A 7,500-nucleotide genomic window follows, 5' to 3' on the forward strand; every position below is an offset into this window, starting at 1 on the left:
TGATGAAGATGGGCATCAAAACTATTTGATGAAGATGGGCATCAAAACTATTTGATGAAGATGGACATCAAAACTATTTGATGAAGATGGGCATCAAAACTATTTGATGAAGATGGACATCAAAACTATTTGATGAAGATGGACATCAAAACTATTTGATGAAGATGGGCATCAAAACTATTTGATGAAGATGGACATCAAAACTATTTGCTGAAGATGGGCATCAAAACTATTTGATGAAGATGGGCATCAAAACTATTTGATGAAGATGGACATCAAAACTATTTGATGAAGATGGGCATCAAAACTATTTGATGAAGATGGACATCAAAACTATTTGATGAAGATGGGCATCAAAACTATTTGATGAAGATGGGCATCAAAACTATTTGATGAAGATGGGCATCAAAACTATTTGATGAAGATGGACATCAAAACTATTTGATGAAGATGGGCATCAAAACTATTTGATGAAGATGGGCATCAAAACTATTTGATGAAGATGGACATCAAAACAGTTCCTCACGCTCCCTATAGTCTAGACCTTGCTCCTTGAGACTTTTTGCTATTCCCTAAGCTCAAGGAAAATCTTAAAGGCTGTCGTTTTAAGACAACAGATGAGATGAAAGAGGCGGTGACGAGAGTCATTGACACGCTTACACCAGGAGGAGATTACTTCGAAGGGGACTAGAGTTTCATGTGAGTACTATAAATAAAAGTGCTCATAGGAAAAAAGTCTGGAAATTTATTTAACGCACCTCCTATGTAGAACTTTTACCAGCAAAGTAAAATTGTACATGTAAAATTCTATGTAGAACCTTTTTTTGATGTTTATATAATTTTTCTTTAGGAAGACCTGACGCTGCCTGGGATGCGCGCATATTTTTATTGTCATCGAAATCGGGAAAATCGCCAATTTTTCAAACAAATCGATTGATTTCTTGCTCTAGTGGGGGACCCATCGCGGTGGACCAGAAGAAAACTTCACATGTCTCTCCCAGTGACTTAATCCACAATACATCGTAATCTACATTGCTCTGCAGAGAATCTACTGTTTTTATAAAATCATTTTATATATAATGGCTTGAATTAAAGTTTAATAAGCAAAAGTCAAGTATTATGGTTCAGTTGTGCTTGAAAGAGAAACATTAATCTCGAACACACTCCTGTGATATCAAAGGATCTACTGTTGATTTTATATATCGGGCCTTTTGGCTTGTGTGGTAATAAATCTTTTCAAATGCACTTGTGATGATAGGCTGTATAAGATGTTAACTTTGGTCAAAATCGCTTGTTCTTTCATTGGATTATTTCGATTATTGATTATCGATACTTATTGGAGGCATTCCGATACAAACCCTATCTAAGAATACTACCAGGCACATCAAATACCTTATTCTGAAATTTCATAAAAATCGGCCTAGCCGTTTTTGAGTTCATATAAAAGGAAATCACACACACGGAGTTCCTTTTATATAAGAGTTGAGATATAATCAGTTTGAACATACACACACTCTCTCTCTCTCTCACACACATACTGGTCTAAACACGCAAACACACGTATGTATTCATACTGATTATATATATATATATATATATATATATATATATATATATATATATATATATATAGGATTACTTCTGATGTAACCTTTTAATTTCACTTGTGATATTTGATGATTATGTGTTTTTATCCGCTTAGCATTGACCTGAATATGGCGATTAAAACAATCTTACGAAAAGATCTTAAAAACATTTGTGTTTCGCAGAATTTCGGGTTCACATAAGAAATATATTTCTCTTTCGTGTTTTTAAGTTTCGCGCTTGTGGCCCGCCACAAACTTCGTCTCCGCCACACACACTCGACCGCTGACATAGCAGGAACGACGGCGATGGCGCGAATTATGCGTCTCGCCGTATTGCACTTCCGATGTCACTGACAGCTTTTGGAGACTTTTTCGAATCCGTCGATCGCCAATCTTGCTATGGGTGAAATAGTAGCGTAGACTACACTTTAAAGCTTGCGCATGGCAACTAATCTAAAACAAAGAGAACTCCGAAACTAACTGTATCGATAAATTAAGATACATCTTTCAATGCATTTTTATTTCAAACTGTTGATGATCGACCTCGATGGTCGAGATTACGTCATGGATACACAGGCTTTCAACAGGCAACAGTAATGATGAATCTCTGTTTGGATTATTTGGATTCTTCGGACTACTATTCTCATCTTGAGCGTTATTATCGCAATATTTCCGCCGATGTAACCTCCGACCTTCTTCAGGTGTCTCTTGTTGAACTGGAGACTCTTACTGTCTAACTTGTGAATATTCATAAAATTTCAAACGGAAGTTTTTATTTAATTCATGGGAGTAACATGTTTTCACTCCATGGGCTAATTAGAACTGAATTTTATTTACTACTTGTTTTGTTTTTTCAATTTTCACCCCAAACAAAGCCCAGTGCCACTTTGAAATAGGAGGCTACTATCGGGGATGTAAGTTGCAGGGATAATGTGAAGGGAGATGGCTGTTTGCATTGCACTTGAACTTCTGCATGTCAGTACAGTTGGGAAAGCAGAATCCCGGAAGGGAGTTCCAAAATCTAGCAGTTCTGAGGAAGAAACTATTAGAGTAGAAGGCTTTCATACAGCTAGGGATCTCTACTGTGTAAGCGTGGAATTTAGCTGCTTGTCGGGTTTGTCGGGGGTATTTACGTCGAGGGGGTACAAGTGCTCGTAGTTCGTCAGAGTATTTACCATTAAAATACTTGTAGAACTGGCAGAGGGATGCAACATTTCGTCGATGGGACAGAGACTTAGATGATAGTTCAGGACCTATCAGGTTGGCGACTATCCTTTAAACCCTATCCAGGAGGAAGAAACTAGTTTACCCTCTAAGCCACAGATGCTAACAATATAATTGCAAATTACTTAAGACGTCTACCCGATCATGGTCGAAAGAACGAGGGCATACTACCCACCATGGATTAAATAAGGAGTTCTGTTCTAAATTCCGTTCAGATTGCCGCCTCAACAAAAAGATTCCAGATTTCGACAAGAGACGTCCGAAGAAGGTCAGAAGTTATATCGGCCGAAACATTGTGAAAATAACACTCAAGATGAAAACAGTAGTGCAAATAATCCAATTAATACCTCAGTTTATAAAAAAAAAGCTGTGAAAAGGGGATGGTAAGATCTGGAAGAGAGAGCACTAACTAGACTTCCACTGGAAGGGTTAAGAGAGTACCGGAGCCTTAAAAAATCATATTATCACTTAAATTCAAGATAATACCAACAGGCATTGTTAACCTGATATCAATAGTAAACAACTGTTGCGATAACGTAAAATGATTGGCAATAGCTATCGACGTGGGAGGTTTTTAATGTGTGTGTGGGGTGGGGATAGTCAATCTCTCCGAAAAAGGCACGCTGAGTGGGACAAAAAAAATTGCTCAAATCGATATGGATTTGTTGCAATCTGACGGAAGATCGAACAGATTCTTCGATTTGATTTCACATCTTCTTGATTATGTGACTCAAAGAGTCAAGTGTATCAACAAATATTATGAGATGGGGAGATAGTATGATTTACAATGTGGATAATCGTGCCCACTGCCTAGTTGCATCCTTTATGCATCCCACTGGAACCGAATTAATAAACCGCAAACACAAAACTGAAGGCTTTGAGGGGTAAAAAAGAAATGATCAAACACTGTACTCATAAAATTGCCTGGAGGCCTCAAAGAGATTTTACAGTGTTTGAAGGGTTCGTGGTACTTCTGTAGATTGCGAACCGTGCTATTTCTTTTTTAGAAATGATTTTCAAGTTAAATTCAAATTTGTTTATTACACGGTTAAGTGAAAATATATAATACTTAATAAATCCCCCTTCCTTGTTAAGAAGGACTTTCTAAATAATAATGTTATTATTTCAGCACGGTTCGTAAACTGCAGAAGTATCCTCTTACGTAAAATGTTGTCAGAAAAAAAGGGTCGCTTTTGACAGGAACAGCGTAGGAAAATAACATTACTGTGCTGTGTATGAGCGATAATCCTTAATTATTTTGCAAATCTATGAATTTATTTACTTCTTCAAGGGAGGCTGGACACAACGTCGGATGAGGCCTTGAGAAAGTCGGCACGCTACGATAAACGCTGCTTGGCCCCCAAAAGAATGACTGAACAATCCCATTATTTTCCATTATTTTTCCATTATTTTAAGGGCACCTCACGCGATTAGCAATAAATCAACCCCTTTTCAGAGAGAAGGTAGGTAGAAATCATATTTAGCCCGACAACAACAAAGCTCTTAGTAAAATTCCTTAGAACATGTATTGAATACATGGTTAGAATGTTCCTATGTATTTGCCTCCCCACGAGGGCAGAGTTAGGCACAAGGTCGGTTTTTAATATGGGGGAAAACCAGCTCCTCCAAAAGGGACACCCTGGATAGGAACAAAAATAAAAATTGTCTCAATCTAGAAGGATTTCTTCCCCTACTGACCGAGGACAAAAATGTGATGTGTAGTATCAGAATAGATACTACACTTTGTTATCAGCCAAAAAATGGCAGTAGACACAACGTGTGTATCAAAGGACTTGTTACTTCTTTTATAAGCTAACAGCACTAGCACATGCTCCGGATTCAGTTTATTCACTTTAATAAGAATGGAAAGGTCGAGGAGAGAAAGCACTAACAGGACATACACTGGATGGGTGCGAAGAGGGCTGGAAATTTGGGGAGACTTTTTGCCACCTAAATTCCAGTGAAGACCAATGGTCGCTATCAATGGTAAACGGCTATTGTGATAACGCAAATAATTTTGCAAAGATTGTCGAAAAAGGTGGTCAGTCCTGGAAATCTGGGGAGACTTGTTGTCACTCAGACTCCTGGGAACACCACACGTTGTTCTCAAAAAAATCTTTGACGTTAACGAGTGTGAAAACTACTACTACTACTACTACTACTAATAATAATAATAATAATAATAATAATAATATCGGCAATAACAACAGTCAGACAAAAAATGTAACGAAGGCAACGAAGACAATAACAACAACAGCAATAATAATAATAACAATAATAAAAATAATAATAAAATAATAATAATACTAACAACAATAATAATAATAATAACAACAACAAAAACAACAACAACAACAACAATAATAATAACAATAATAATATTCACTATAACAACAGAAGAATACGTAATGCAGCAATAAAAAAGAACATCTATAATATAAAGCTGAATGTGTGTTTGTGTGTGTGTGTGTGTGTGTGTGTGTGTGTGTGTGTGTGTGTGTGTGTGTGTGTGTGTGTGTGTGTGTGTGGTCACGAATAGGCTCCTATATGGTTGACTATTTTAAAAAACTGATTACATATAATGATAGAAGATGTATCGAGACACAGGTATGGGTATGTTTGATCTGGCAGAATGGTGATTCATTAAAATTGTGGGGTCTGCATTCGCGCCTGGTCCACAAAGTATGGAAATAAAAAATTAAAAAATTAAAAAAAAAACGTTTACAAGTGTTTTTGATATAGATGTACATAATAATACTTTGATAAATGTTTTCACTTTAATAGGGGTGGTATAATAAAATTGTGGGGTCTGCGTTCGCGCCTGACCTCCATAGAATGGAAATAGGCACAAAATTTAATAAAGAATTTTCATATCTATCTGCGTAAGTATACTTTGATAAATATGTTTCAGTTTGAAGAAATATGGTATAATAAAATTATGGGGTGTTCGTTCGCACCTGACCTCCATGAAATGGAAATATGTCACAAAGTTTAGCAAGGTATTTTAATACCGATCCACAGAATATTGTGTGTTTCAGTGTGAACAGGTATGATATAATAAATTATGGGGTTTATCTATTTTATTTTTACTTTCATCATATTTTGCTTTGGTTTTGATACCCCCAAATTCAACCCAAATTTACAACCCTTCCTTTTCATAACCTGTCATACTTTCATAAATCAGAGTCCATTTTCTGTAGGCTGTTTTTGAACCCAGTCAACGACGGGTACTTTTGCTAATATAAAATAAAGTGATCAACTATAGTTAAAGGTGACTTGAAAGCTGTCTTTGCATTAACTACGACACGTTGATGTAAGGGAGATTGCCATTTTTTTCCGATAATTACTCCACCTACCCTTCATCCTCACCTCATATTTTTGGACCACCCCTCTTAGTCAGGATAAGACTTTTGGGCCACTACTTAAAGGTCCTGATACGATCTTCAAGTACATCCGCTAGCGAGGCCCCATTTTGAGAGCTTTGAAAATTATAAATTTACCACTACTCTCAGGTCCGCTCTAACCCGGGGAAGTTGTAGTGCTTTTCAAAGCTCCGTCTATAGGTTAAATAGAAACTGGCTTTACACACTTATTATTTACAAAATACACATTTACAAAATAAAACGAAACAAATCAAAACATAAAAAACAATTAAATAATAATAATCTGCAGGCTTTTTGAAGATTATAATACTATTCTATGATTAAAATTGTATGACAATTGGTTAAAATGAACCTATATTTCCAAACTAGTAAAAAAGCCCAAATTTGTCTACATTTGTTTATATAGTCTCCTGGCAGGCTAACTTCAGTTTTGCTGTTTCGGTTGTCTCCTTTGTGATCTTGCCAGATCACTAACATATATGTGTGTAGGGGATAGACCATATCAAGCGATGAATGAATTTGCGCATGAGCAAAAGTATATATATATATATATATATATATTATTCTTAAAATGTAATTATCCACTGACACGTGTTTCGCCGTCTACGACTCATCAGAGTGGCTGTATCTAGCGAGATTCGAAATCGGGACCCAACGGTAATGGACCATCTCGCCAACTGTCTGGATGTTTCGCGATTTACTTAGATATTGTTTTGTTTTGGTTTTAGCGATATATTTTGAATGAATTCAAATATTAATCGATTTGGTATCCCCACATGGATAGCGGTATATATGTATTATTTTTAAAATGTAATTATCCACTGGCACGTGTTTCGTCGTCTACGACTCATCAGAGTGGCTGTACAGACAGTTGGCGAGATGGTCCAGGGGTAAGGGTAGGCTCATTATCGTTGGGTCCCGATTTCGATTCTCGCTAGATACAGCCACTCTGATGAGTCGCAGACGACGAAACACGTGTCAGTGGATAATTTTATTTTAAAAATAATATATATATACCGTTCCCCATGTGGGGGTACCAAATTGGTTAAAAAGGGAAAAATATTCCCAACTCGCATTTAGGTAAAAATGCACTTTCATAAATAATTGAATTCATTCAAAGCATATCGCTAAAACCAAAACAAAAAAAAAAACATCTATATATATATATTTGTAGTCATCGACATGCAGTCCTGTTTCGTTGTATCACAACTCATCAGTGCCGCTAGACTAGCATCTCTCCCAAGCCAAGGATTGAACCTAGAACCGTCGTGTCGACAGTTCTTCCACACGACCATTGAATCGACGCC

At 36.6% G+C, this 7,500-nt stretch overlaps 1 protein-coding gene across 2 annotated transcripts in view; it reads right to left on the reverse strand.

The window, feature by feature from the left end:
* The window catches only part of LOC145276993 (follistatin-like), a 184,180-nt gene that overhangs the window by 61,715 nt on the left and 114,965 nt on the right, over positions 1-7,500 (reverse strand). The window lies entirely within an intron of this gene.

The sequence above is a fragment of the Euprymna scolopes genome, chromosome 5 (assembly GCF_053919585.1).
Source record: "Euprymna scolopes isolate OS-2025 chromosome 5, ASM5391958v1, whole genome shotgun sequence".
NCBI classification, from domain to species: domain Eukaryota; kingdom Metazoa; phylum Mollusca; class Cephalopoda; order Sepiida; family Sepiolidae; genus Euprymna; species Euprymna scolopes.